Genomic DNA, 13,021 nt, shown 5'->3' on the forward strand with positions numbered 1-13,021 from the left:
TTGTCTGGGAATGTCTAGGGTTTCAACCGATAAGATATGGAGTATTTATACGCAAGCCCGCAACATCAGACGATTTTTTTTAGAAAACACGATAATGTTTTCTGAAGAAACACGGTCGTATTTATGCTTCGAAGTCCTGCTTTTCGCGTTTAAAGAAGTACGTTGCCATTTCGGACATTTTTGCCAAAAACACGATCGTGTAAGTGCTTCAAGGCCCCGAAAATTGATATTTGGCTCAAAATATTTGTGAACAGAAAGCACGATCACAGCAGAAAAAATGTGATCGTGTTTTTTTCTAAAATACAAGTATCGTACATGAACTCTTCGGTTTCAGCAAATTAAACCGAGGTTCTAACTTCGTTAAGTTTTTTCTAACTCTATTAAGCTCCAAATATGCATCCAAACTGGTTCCAAATCACTGCTCCACTCGAAATATCTAAAAACAACGTAAAAACATGAGCAATACGAGAATTCTAGAGATAAACATGAGTTAAACATTATTTAAACTAAGGCCTATGAAAAAACCAAGGTTGTAAAAATCACTAGACGTTAGCTAGTCGGTAGGCTGGGGTTAAGGGATTAATCGGCTAGGTAGAGATTAATCGGGGACCATTAATTGCTAATTTTTTAGATTTTAAATAATTAAATATGACTAATATCATATAAAAGTTCATAAATATCACTAACATCATAACAAAATAGGTCAATATGATAAATACAACACTAATCATACCTCAAATAGTTTCTATTGAGATATAATTTCTTCAAAGTGTTGAAATTTCATCGGGTTCTACTGTTTCAGCCATTTTGTATGCATGGATTAATCGTTAGGCGCTTTCTAATCGGTCGAGTAGCGCCTAGGGATTAATCGGAGATTAATCGAGACCTAATCGGAATTTTTACAACGCTAGAAAAAGCATAAAATATAATGCGAAACACTAATAAAAACTAATATAAAAGATGCATAAAATGCCATCTAACACGACTACTAATATTGAAGGATCAACTCATAAGTAGTCAGAAAATAAGATAGTCAGCCGAAAAGGTGTTCTGAACCTAATGCCTTTATAAGACGAGAATAGGCAATAAGGCCAAATCAAGACTTCTAAAGTTATCTGATTTAAACTACCCATAGGGAATTCATTCAACAATCAACCAACACTAAGAATACCCCAACCAGTCATGTCCGACTCACGACATGTTTAGTTCTTGTCATCAGCCCAAACAAAGCATATTAAACATAAAAGCAAACAAGTAAAACCCTACTAGTCTAGCTAAGCATACTCGTTCCCTGATAGTACATACATCCTAACATACAAAGGATATACAATGTCACACGTAATACAGTGTGAAAACTCACCTAAACATAAGACTAAAGAATCATCATTGCATGCACGAATACTCGTATAGATCAGTCTCACGAACCACCTAAATAACAAATAAAATTCCATACTCATTACTCAGCTTATAGCTCAACCCCAACAAGTTTACCTAAAAGTCAAACTTTGTAAAAAAAAGTCAAAAGGTCAACAGATTGGATTAAAGGAGCTCCACACTCCCTCTCAGGCACCCAACGCCTACTATATGGGTAAATTAATTGGGCAAACTGAAAAATTCAGAGGCACCCAACGCTCTTACCAGGCGCGTCACACCTACGACTTATTTAACTTAAAAAATGACTTATTGCATTAAGTCATAAGTCCAAATTCTCATATCTGAATCCCTTTAGTGTATTAATGCATAAAGCTAACAACTTTATCCATTTGGATGGTCCAAACAAGCTAGATCTAGAACACTAAAAGTGACCAAAATATACTTATCTTCATGTATGGAGCAAAGAAGGCACTTATACTTGCTCTTCTCCTCCATCATATGGTCAGATCTAAACTCAAACATTACTCCAAGGCTTTGAGCTCTTCAAACTCCATGGGACAAGCCTCAAAAAGCTCAAAACTCATTAAAATGGACCAAAAACACAACCAACTTCTAGATTTAAGGATGAAATGAATTAAAGCTTGGATCTGTATGACTTATAAAGGACCAAAAGTTGTGTGAGAGCTTATTGCTTATAGTGATATGCTCAAATGACAATTTTTTCTTGTTTCCTTCACTCAAGAACACAAAAACCACACCAAAATGGATTTTGGAGAGATTATGAGCTCCAAACAATTCAATAGAGGTTAAGGTTTCAATAGAGACATTCTAGGGAAATAGAGGCTGAAAATGACGAAACCATAAGGGTTAATGCTCTTAAATAGGCCCAAATTGTAACAATTGCTAAAAATAGGAACGATCGTACGATACTATGTTTTGATTATTAAGCAATATGAGTATTTTTATCAAGAATGGTTGAAGGAATTTAACCTCTTTTATTTAAATAAGTTCTTGTGAAATATAAAACAAGTAACTATTGATAAATTTCGTTATGATGTATGACTACGAACCATCACCGGTTTGTGAAAATTAGCATATAACACCATTTGAATGCAACAAACTTAATTTTTGTATCAACATGTCTCTAGTTGATAAGTAAGTTAGGGTCTATGTAAAACGTGTGCTTAATAGTTGTGGAGGATCTAAATTTGACAAATATACGAACCAAAGTGACAAAACTTGTTTAACGATATGGTTAACCGGTTAAATGTCACGAAATTATACTTTGGTCAATAAATTTTATATTTAAATAAATAAAAATATAAAATGAATTATTATAAGGTATAATTAGAATGTATTTAAGTGTTTTTGAATAAAAAGAATAAAACATAAACATTAAAGTTCAAATACACAAAAAAAAAAAACTACATTGTTATTTTATACTAAGTATACATATATGTATTTGTACATATATATTATTATCTAGTGAATGACTAGTTATGGGTCATGAATTAAAGTGATTTCATTAAGGAATATGATGTCTAAATCAATTAACATAAAAGAATTGGTGGAGATAAGTGTCAACTTAACTAATAAGTGCTTAATCACTTAAGACATTTTACTAAGAATGCTTCTTAATCCCTCTTCTAATTTTCGAGATTAAGACCTTCCCTCTCTTTAAATAGAACTCCTAACTAACTAAATAACTAGTAGTTAGTTAGTTAACTAACCCTATCTCTAAGCAACCACCCAAGCAAGTGGCTAGACAAGATCACATCACTTAAACTCACATCCCATCACAAGCTAGTCTAGGTTTTGTCCTCTTATCCTCTTCCACCCTTTCCTCATTCATAATCCCAAAATTTCCTATTTATTTTACCCTTAATTCACCAGCCAGTGATCCAGGGAATTACTCTTAACCTTCATCTCATTTTCAGCCACAAGAACTTCCTTCCGAAGCCATCAAAACTGTGAGCTAAAGGGCTGTTGTCCCTTTTGTGTTTCAGCCACCATTCACCCATCTACACCTTCCTTTTGCTTGATATTTTTACCACCAAATACCCTTGGAAGTTAGTTGTTATGCTACTCAAAATTATAGATTCAAAAATTGAGTAAACTACCCTTTTTCTTACTCTTTTGCTGTGAAGTTTTCGTGACAGCAACATAGCCAAAACAGTGGCTGTTTTGGAGCATCAAACCAACACCCAAAAGTTCTTCATATTCAACATTCCATTCTTCAAGTATTCACATAAGGTGAGTTCATGCACCTACATTTTCATGTTTTCTTCAAGTTTCAAGGGGGGGGGGGATACAAGTTAGAACACTAAACATAACATCAATTTAAAAGACAACTTTCTACAGAAAAGTTTAGTCCTGTTCACGAACTTTTTTGACCATCTTAAACTTAATATCTTTCAAAACCGTACAATATGAAAATAGTTCAGGTTTATAAATTTCTAAGGACTACTCGCACGTCTTCATACGATTTTTATACAATTTATGGTGATTTTTATAAAACTGTCTGTCATTTCAGAAGTGAATTCGGACCAGTCTGTGAAGATGACCATTTTCACACTAGTTTGAGACCACTAAAAAACATAATAAAAATTAGGAACAAAGTAGACTCATTTTCTAAACTCTCAGAGGTTACGGATTCAGTTTTCGACTTATGATGATTTTTCTATAATTTTTCTAAAAACAGGGACAATAAAGGGTAAAACTGTCAAAAATGATTTATAGATTTATTAACACCTTGTAACATTTTTTAGCAAGGTTTATATATTAAGGAAGTTAAAACACAACAATTTAAATACGTTTAATTACTATTTTAACAAAAAATGATAAGTACAAAAAGGTCTTTACTGTCAAACTTAAGGATTATTTCATGCAAAGTTTCTAATAAAAAAACGTAAGAATATGAACAACAATTACGAAACATACCAAATCATCTTTTAAAATTTATATATATATATATATATATATATATATATATATATATATATATATATATATATATATATATAACCATTTGCATATATATATGTTTTGTTTAAAAACTTGTCTTCTGCATCAAAAATATACAAATATAGTTTACGAAACTTTACCCCATGTGTATCCTGTTGAGCAAAAGGTAAAATATTATCAAATGCATATCTAAAGATTTCACGTCATTTTTGATAGCTATCCCAGTCTTAGGGGATGATCATTTATACAAACATTTTTAGCACAAAAACACGTAAACTCATTGATCAAATTTAGTGAATTTTGTCTTCATGGTACCTTATAAAGTACACACGAAAGTCCTGTTAAATATAATCAGAGTCTCTTGTAGGGAGAGCATGATAGTTGTGTATAGATCCATACTGGGACCGGCAATCCCGCACCTTAGCTGCGTGCAACATCTGGACCGACAGGTCTAGGGGTGACAAATGTCATAACGAAATCGACACCTGAAGAACGTTGCGAACAAGACAGTTTGGGTCAATCAAACATGGTTATAAGATAAAAATGAAAACTCACATAAAACAACAACGACACTTTTAGTTTACACAAAGACAGTCTTCAAACAGTTTTATATACAAACAAAACTTCATAACATCATTTTAAGTAGGAAAATTACTTATACGCTTCGGTCTTGGTTCATTTAAGGCCACATCTCATTTTAGGGAAAATATAGGATTTTCCGGAAAACAAACATTACTACATTTCATAGAAAAGGTTTACAAATATACATACAAATGCTTATGAATTCACCAACTTAAATGTTGATACTCTCTTTTCAAATAACTTGTATTCTTAGAAAATCAGTAAATTAGGTAACAACTGGCTTTGAGGATGGGACGCTTAGACATCTAAACAAATCTTTTGACAACATATTGTAATTGATATTTTGAAACATGTAATACGTACAAATGATGTAACTTTTTCAATTATATATATGTTGGTTGTGTTTGCTTTGAACATTTATACTCAACTATTATGATACACTACATGATAGTCACTCGCCCCTGGACGTTTTCGCCATCCTGGTTTGGGGGTGTGACACAAATCTAAAGGCATATGTCCTATGCCCATATGCGGGGACGTGTCGCTCATGCTTAACTGCAGAGTTCTTATGGGATTTGTTGCCTTCACAACTTTAAAACATGTTGTGACAGGGAAGGTATCCACATCCCTTATAAGGAATGCTTAGTTCTCCATCCCAGTTGATGTGGGATTAGGTGCAACCAACCTCCACTTTCACCCCCCATTATAGGGTTCGACGTCCCTGTCAAATACCTCGACCCGTGCCCTAGCTCTGATACCATTTGTAACATCTCCTTTGGCACGTATCACATTATTGTCAACTTTGGGCTCCCGGCACGAAAACTTCCTAGGGGGTCACCCATCCCTGAGTTGCACTCGCTAGGGCACACTTAACTGCAACGTTCTTATGGGATTTGCTGCACTCATAACTTTAAAATGCGTTGTGACATGGAACTTATCCACACCCCTTATAAGGAATGTTTGTTTCTCTTTCCTAGTCGATATGGGAAGGTATCCACACCCCTTATAAGGAATGACAGTTTTCCTTTACGGATAGCAGTTCTCAATCCCCAAATATAGCGTTCCACCTTTCTTTCTTCTGTAGATACGTAAAATTCGGCAAATCTAGCTCTCCCCGTGAACTTAGTGGTGTACTCTCTCACTGTCATACTTAGGGGTGAGCATAAGCGGGTACCCGCCTAATTTTGGTGGAACCGGAACCGAAACCGGCTATACCAGTTCTCAATATTTTGGAACCGGAACCGGAACCGACGATTCCGGTTTCAATTCCGGGTACCCACTTTCAAAATATGGTTCTAGTTCCAATTCCGAGTACCCACTTTCAAAATATATTTTAATAAAAAAACTAGACTGCAATAATTTTTTTTTTAGTTATTCAAAACAATAAGTGTTTTATTTCATTTTAAAAAACCCACTTACTAATCTAATGTATTACTCGACAGTAATGTGCTAATTCATGCTAAAAGTGATTCAGAGAACCTCATTTTATATAACATGACATAGTTATGCTCTTTATATCCACCCACCGATGTGGGATTGCAAGATATACAAATAAAAATCTATGTACAACTTTTTTTTTTTGAAATTTTTATTAGTCTATCATTCTTTAATCTAATCCTCACTTAACTTGGATTAAGTTGTTGCTTCATTTCACATTGGTTGTTAAAGAAAATCAATTATTCTTTACGAGAACAAATACAATGCTTTTTTAAGTCCTAAAGTAAATAAATTTACTTTTATTATTATTATTATATATATATATATATATATATATATATATATATATATATATATATATATATATATATATATATATATATCGGTTACGGTGGTTACCCAGCGGGTAGCGGTTCCGAAACCACCAGTTTCGAGGCGGTTTCGGTTCCGAAAGCGGGTACCATATTCCGCTGCTCACCCCTAGTCATACTCCCTGTTCCAACCTCGAGAATTCTTCCTCCAACTGCTTAATCACCGTTCGAGGGGAAAACTTTTCTTTGAAGATTTTCGTAAACTCATCCCATGACATCTTCTTGGCCGCTTCACGCTCCTAACTTCCTTCACCATACCCCACCAAATATAGTGTTCCACCTTTTTTTTCAGTTAGATCAACAATCTCTTTTCACATTTTTTTAAAAGAAAACTTAATAGAATTGACCTTTGACCCACCTATCGATTACCCAACACCCGAATTTATCTCCTTCATTACATGAAAAAATCTTATTGTCTGTCATTTTTTTTAACTGCTGAAGCTTCATCTTTATGCAAAAATATATAGAATTATTTAATAAAAACTATCATTATTTATCTCCACTTCTGACTAACAACTACCCATAAACAATTGTTGAAATTATGCTCCAAAAAGTGTAGGTTATAAAGTTTATTGTAATGGAATGTTCCCTAAGATCCTTGTTAAACCACTATTGCTCAGATCGATTTGAAACAGGAGGTTGAACCAAAACACGTTTAACATGCATATGAGTCTATCTGTGCAATTCTATCAAGTTTAATTCGAATATACATACCATAATTTCTAGAAACACTGAAAATCTTCAAGAACTTCCTCAAACGATTTCTCCCTCGATTCTTCGTCTTTTTTAGCAAATCCAATGGGGTTTTCACTCAATTTTTCATGCTATTTATAATGCCTAAATGTATAACTGATGAAGCCCTCTCATTTGCTCGATTTTACTCCCTCATCAAAGTTCAAAGTGATGGTTTTTGGACAATAAACCTCATTATTTGCTTCTGGTTAACCCATTAACTTTGAACAAATAATTATATTATAATAGCATAATATGATTATATATTTTTATATATTTATTTTGAATGAGTTGTCACACTATACCACCGGTTTTTTTCCTCGGAACTCAACTATAAGATCATACTTTGTTAAGTCATGGTTTTTGTATTTTGGGAAGGTGAACTAGGGTGTGAACAAGAGTATCGAAATTCTTGACCCGAACCAGTATCGATACCGAATCGACACCGTTTATGTTAATATAAAACGATACTTGGTACCTAAAATCAATAAATTCAAGATTTGGTATCGTTGGTACCGGTACTAGTGCTAAAAATCGGCACTGACAATGTTAATTCGGTTCGGTGCTCGATATTGAACGTTTGTAAACCTGGTTGATATTTTAAGTGGTCAAAATTATAACAAATTAGTAAAAAAATGTCCAATTTGAGACACAAAGAAAACACAAGGTCAAAGTCGAATTTTACGAAAGCTTAATGGCTTTTTTGTAAGATTTGTCATCTTTTAAAATAAAAGAAAAATAGAAAATAATAACTTTTCCGAATCACTTTACACAAAAATAATTAAATAATTCAAAAATCATGATTTTTCCAATTTTAACGAACAAAATCCCACATGTGTGCTAGGCGCCTGGGATTTCTTTATGTTGATTGTAATTTCAATTTGGATATAAAAAATAACCATTTTTTCTTATTACAAACTTGCATATAATATATAACTGCAATTTCTTCTCTCCTCATCTATGTTTCATTTTTTTGTATGTGTAAGGTTGATATTTGGAGGATGAATGCGTACCAAGTTAAGTTCAAATACAATTTAAACGAAGTCAGTAAACTTCATGAATATTATTATTTATACTTGCAAAGTTGCGATAATCATGTCATCTGTAATTCCGTACCCAGAAAAAATAGTCAATTTATTTTAATACACGAACTGAAATCGAAGTCGGCACAATTGAAATCGTAGTCAAGATTACGAAATCGCAGATGCCTAGCCCTCACCTACGATATCATTGTGTAAAATTGATTTTCTTTAAATTTGTAGCTTTTTTTATGAAAAATAATTAGAAAAATAGCTATTTTTCTCTTTTTCACTTAAAATAATAATTAAATGATAAGATTGGTATATCTATTTTGATTTTTGTCATGAATTTAAATGGCTTCGTTTCCAAACATTGTTGTGTAGATTGAACATGTGTGGCTGATGCTTACCAAATATATCAAACAATTTATCGATAATTAAAAATTTAAAATCCCTTTTGGGAAATTATGAAGAATAAATTACATTAAACTAAAACGAAATAAAAGAATTAAAAATATCTACTTTGTTAATGATACTTTGCTTTTATGCCACCAACCGCTCCTGCTCTCTGATCATCTGTTCGACCCATTGTGGCAGCTTCTCTCCACCACCACCAGTGCCGCCGTGTCTCTGCTTCTCCGATGAACTATACAGACCAACGCCAACCGACGAAACATCTTTCACCAACGTATTCGCCCATGAAACTGCTGGCTCATTCATCGGTACGCCATTTCTAAACCCAAAAGATGCAGACTTTTTGAGCTTGTTAGCATCCTCACCATTAAACCCCCACTCCAGTTTCCCGTCAGGCGAACCCCACTGCGAAAATTGTGGACTCATGGCGCCTGAACCTGCCGTGCCTCGGTCAATGAAGCTCTGGCTACGTTGTTTCGAGAACGCACCAGACCTTGAATTGATCACCGCCTGAGCAACCGCCGCCGATGAATCAAAAGCAAAACCTGCCGGTTTTCTCATCGGAGAAGACGTGTAGTTTCCCCGGAGCTGGTTAGAGTTCTGCCGGATTTGTTGGTGCCCAGTTGGAGATTGCAATTCAAAAGATCCAAAAACATCATCGAGATTCGTACCCTGCAACTCCCCAAATCTTTGGTTGTTGCGGTAAATATTTGCAGACAAATCATCAATCATTTGTTGCCTTTGTTTCTGTTGAGTCAATAAGCTCTCCAACTCCAAGTCTCGTGCATTCAAGGCACTCCGTAAACGACTACCGGAAAGCTGCAGCACCGGCGGCGTCAAATGGTTCATCTTGTTCGGCCACCCGTTCATGGAAGACACCGGAGCAATAGAAGGCGACATTGGTGGTGTCGAAACAGAGTTCTGGCTAGGGCTCATCGAACCCACCATTTCGCCGGAACTAACAGACGATGATTTGGGCGAAGGGATGGCTGAGCCGGTGGAAGCATACAAAGGCCTCAACTCGTCGACTTTGTGAGCAAAAAAACACACTTTTCTGGCACACCCAGTTTCATCTTTGCATAAACGAGTTTTGTATTGAGCCGGATGAAGCCAAGATTCAAACACTCCGTGTGCATACTCACAGTTATCTCCATTAACGCAGCTTCCTTTACGAAACTCCGGGCATGGGACACAGGTGTAGTTGTATTTCTTAGGGTCACGCCGCCGTGCGTTCTCGCCGGGATGAACAAACGGGCATTCTGTCCAATCGTGAGTGTAAGCTCTTGAACATGGCTTCACCTTGAACGTATACATCCTAAACTCATCGGAGCCGTACACCGCATTGTTTATGTCCGGCAAAGATAAGTCAACAGGGTATTCCTTTTTCGCGGCAACAATCTCTTCGACGATAACAAAACCCTTCAACAACATCTCCAAACCTTTTCTCATGGAGGATTTAATGCCACGAGCTATCAAGTCGCCGGGTTTATTCCCGTTGCAATCTGTTAAACTAACATCCGCCCCTGCATCAAGTAACAACTTCACGATTTCAATGGAGGTCAAAGCCCCGCCGGCGGCTGCGCAGTGGAGGGCGGTGAGACCGTCGGAACCGGAGGTTTTGTTGACGTCGATTTTTTTAGTAGCGATTAAGTATTTCAAAACACGAATGCTTCCATAAACCGAAGCAATCATGAGAGAAGTTCGTTCTTCAAATCCCATCTTTCCTTTACATGAATTACTTCGTCCGTACCAAAATCCGACTTCATCTAAACCGATACCCTTTTCTTCTACCTCTGAAACGAACCCAGAAACATCATCTGCAGCTGCTAACTCGAGCAAATTCGAGCATTTCAAATGAACCCTAAAATTCTTTTCTTGAAACCTCACTCCCTCCATGGTTAAACCAGTAAAATAAAATTGTTACCCTTTACAACTCTTTATAAAGCGTAACTAATAGATAGGTATCTGGAACTTAGTTGTAGAAACTTGTTGAGTGAATCGAGGGGAACAATGAAGAAGATAAAGATGAATAGAATGAATTGGAATGAACGATATTTATACGATGGAATTGAATAATGAATATTCAAATAATGTTAAAAGGAAAGACACGAGGGGGTGTGGAGGAAGGTGTGAGTACTTTTTAGTCAAAAGTCAAAGCATTCAACAATGGTGGAGCTGAAGAGCAAACCCACTTCAAAACTGCAAATATATTAAAATATGAAATTAAGATGAAATGCAAATGCAAATGCAAATTCAAATTGAAATGCAAATTGAAGGTGACATCTGACCCTGAGACAGTAGTGGATATTAATGGGCCAGTACAAGTCCAATGGAGTGTAAAGTGAACCGGACCCCACGCGGTTCAAAGGTACAACGAATCGCGTTGTAACAAGATATGGGCACAGGGGACCGTAACTCGGACCGAGACCGGTTCATGAATAATACGTGTTAAATTCTACGGCCAATGATTAAGCCGTTTTACCATAAAGGTGTCGAATGATGTTTACAATGTTTCGCTCGTGTGTTTATACTTTATAATTTATATTCAAGAAATCATGAATATGATACCAACATTTGACTTTTTAACAAAACCAGTATATTTTTTTATGTGTTCGCCATTGTATTTTTGTAGATTTTTTTAATGTACCGATCCAAAGAAAATAACAAACTACATATACCATTTTTTGCGGTTTACTATGAGGTATTTGTATGTTTTGAATGTTGCATTTATCTCGAGAAATTGACTTGGGAATGTAATTAATTTTTCAATAAGTTGATATTTGGAAAACATTTTTTTTTTACACATCTAGGTAGTAAACTTATTGGAAGTGTTCATATATGACCATCATGACCGTTTGTAGCAGGTTACATCCTAGATGTGAACACTTTTAACAAATTTGTTACCTAGATGCGTACAAAAAAAATAGTTACCAAAATATGAACAAAACGAAAAGTAAAAATAAATTACATGAATGGTCCTTGTGGTTTGGGGGAATTTGTGTTTTTGGTCTCTGACTTATTTTTTTAACTCGGATAATCACTACTGTTTATTTTGTTGCGCATTTGATCTCTGTCTTATCTAAAAAAACTATTGTGCCCTTATTAATTTATTTTTTAATTATTTTTCTTATCTATGTATTTATTTTTTATATATTTAAAAAAATTAATAGACCTCACATATCTGTATCTCCTCATCCTAAACCTGAAACCACATTTAAGAAATTTAATCTGGATCCCACCGGTCTTCATCCCATCTTTCATCCTCCTCAACTTCTATTTCATTTCCATCTTTAGTGACATCGACGTTTTCACCATCCTTTTTTTTGGTCCTGCACCATCCTTTTTTTTATGGCGTTGGTACGCCAGAGTTTAAGGACCAAAAAAAGAAGGATGGTGAAGACGTTGATGTCAATAAAGATAGAAATGAAATAAAAATTGAAGAAGATGAGAGATGAGATGAAGACCGGTGAGACCCAGATTAAATTTCTTATATGTGGTTTCGGGTTTAGGGTGAGGAGATACAGATATGTAAGGTCTATTAATTTTTTTTAAATATATAAAAACTAAATACATAAATAAGAAAATTAATTATAAAATAATTTAATAAGGGCACAATAGTCTTTTTAGGTAAGACATGAACCAAACGTGCAACAAAAATAAACAGTAGGGACCATCTGAGTTAAAAAAATAAGTTAGGGACCCAAAACACAAATTCTCCCAAATCACATGGACCATTCGTGTAATTTACTCTTACTTTTCGTTTTATTCATATTTGCGTAACTATTTTTTTGTACATATCTAGGTAACGAACTTGTGAAAGTGTTCACATCTAGGATGTAACATGATACATCTGGTCATAATGGTCATATGTGAACACTCCAACAAGTTTGTTACCTAAATATGTACAAAAAAATGTAGTTACCCAGAAGTGAACTTAATGAAAAGTTAATTACATTCTCAAGTCATTTTCCCAATTTATCTCTATTCTTCATAAAAGACTCTATAAACAACAACATGACATCTTCTTAAACCCTACCATTAATGCGTGACACTCTCGTATGTAGCAAGAAATATTTTTCCCGCTCTTTCTTCATTTTCAGAATTACATCAATGATATTCTAAAAAACC

General features: G+C 34.8%; 1 pseudogene; it reads right to left on the bottom strand.

The window, feature by feature from the left end:
* Positions 1-8,895: 8,895 nt before the first annotated feature.
* On the bottom strand, positions 8,896-11,035 carry LOC145071082 (zinc finger CCCH domain-containing protein 29 pseudogene; annotated as a pseudogene).
* Between the last annotated feature and the right edge of the window lie 1,986 nt (positions 11,036-13,021).

Source organism: Lactuca serriola, chromosome 8 (genome assembly GCF_051521515.1).
Source record: "Lactuca serriola cultivar US96UC23 chromosome 8, Lser_US96UC23_V15, whole genome shotgun sequence".
Taxonomy (NCBI): Eukaryota; Viridiplantae; Streptophyta; class Magnoliopsida; order Asterales; family Asteraceae; genus Lactuca; species Lactuca serriola.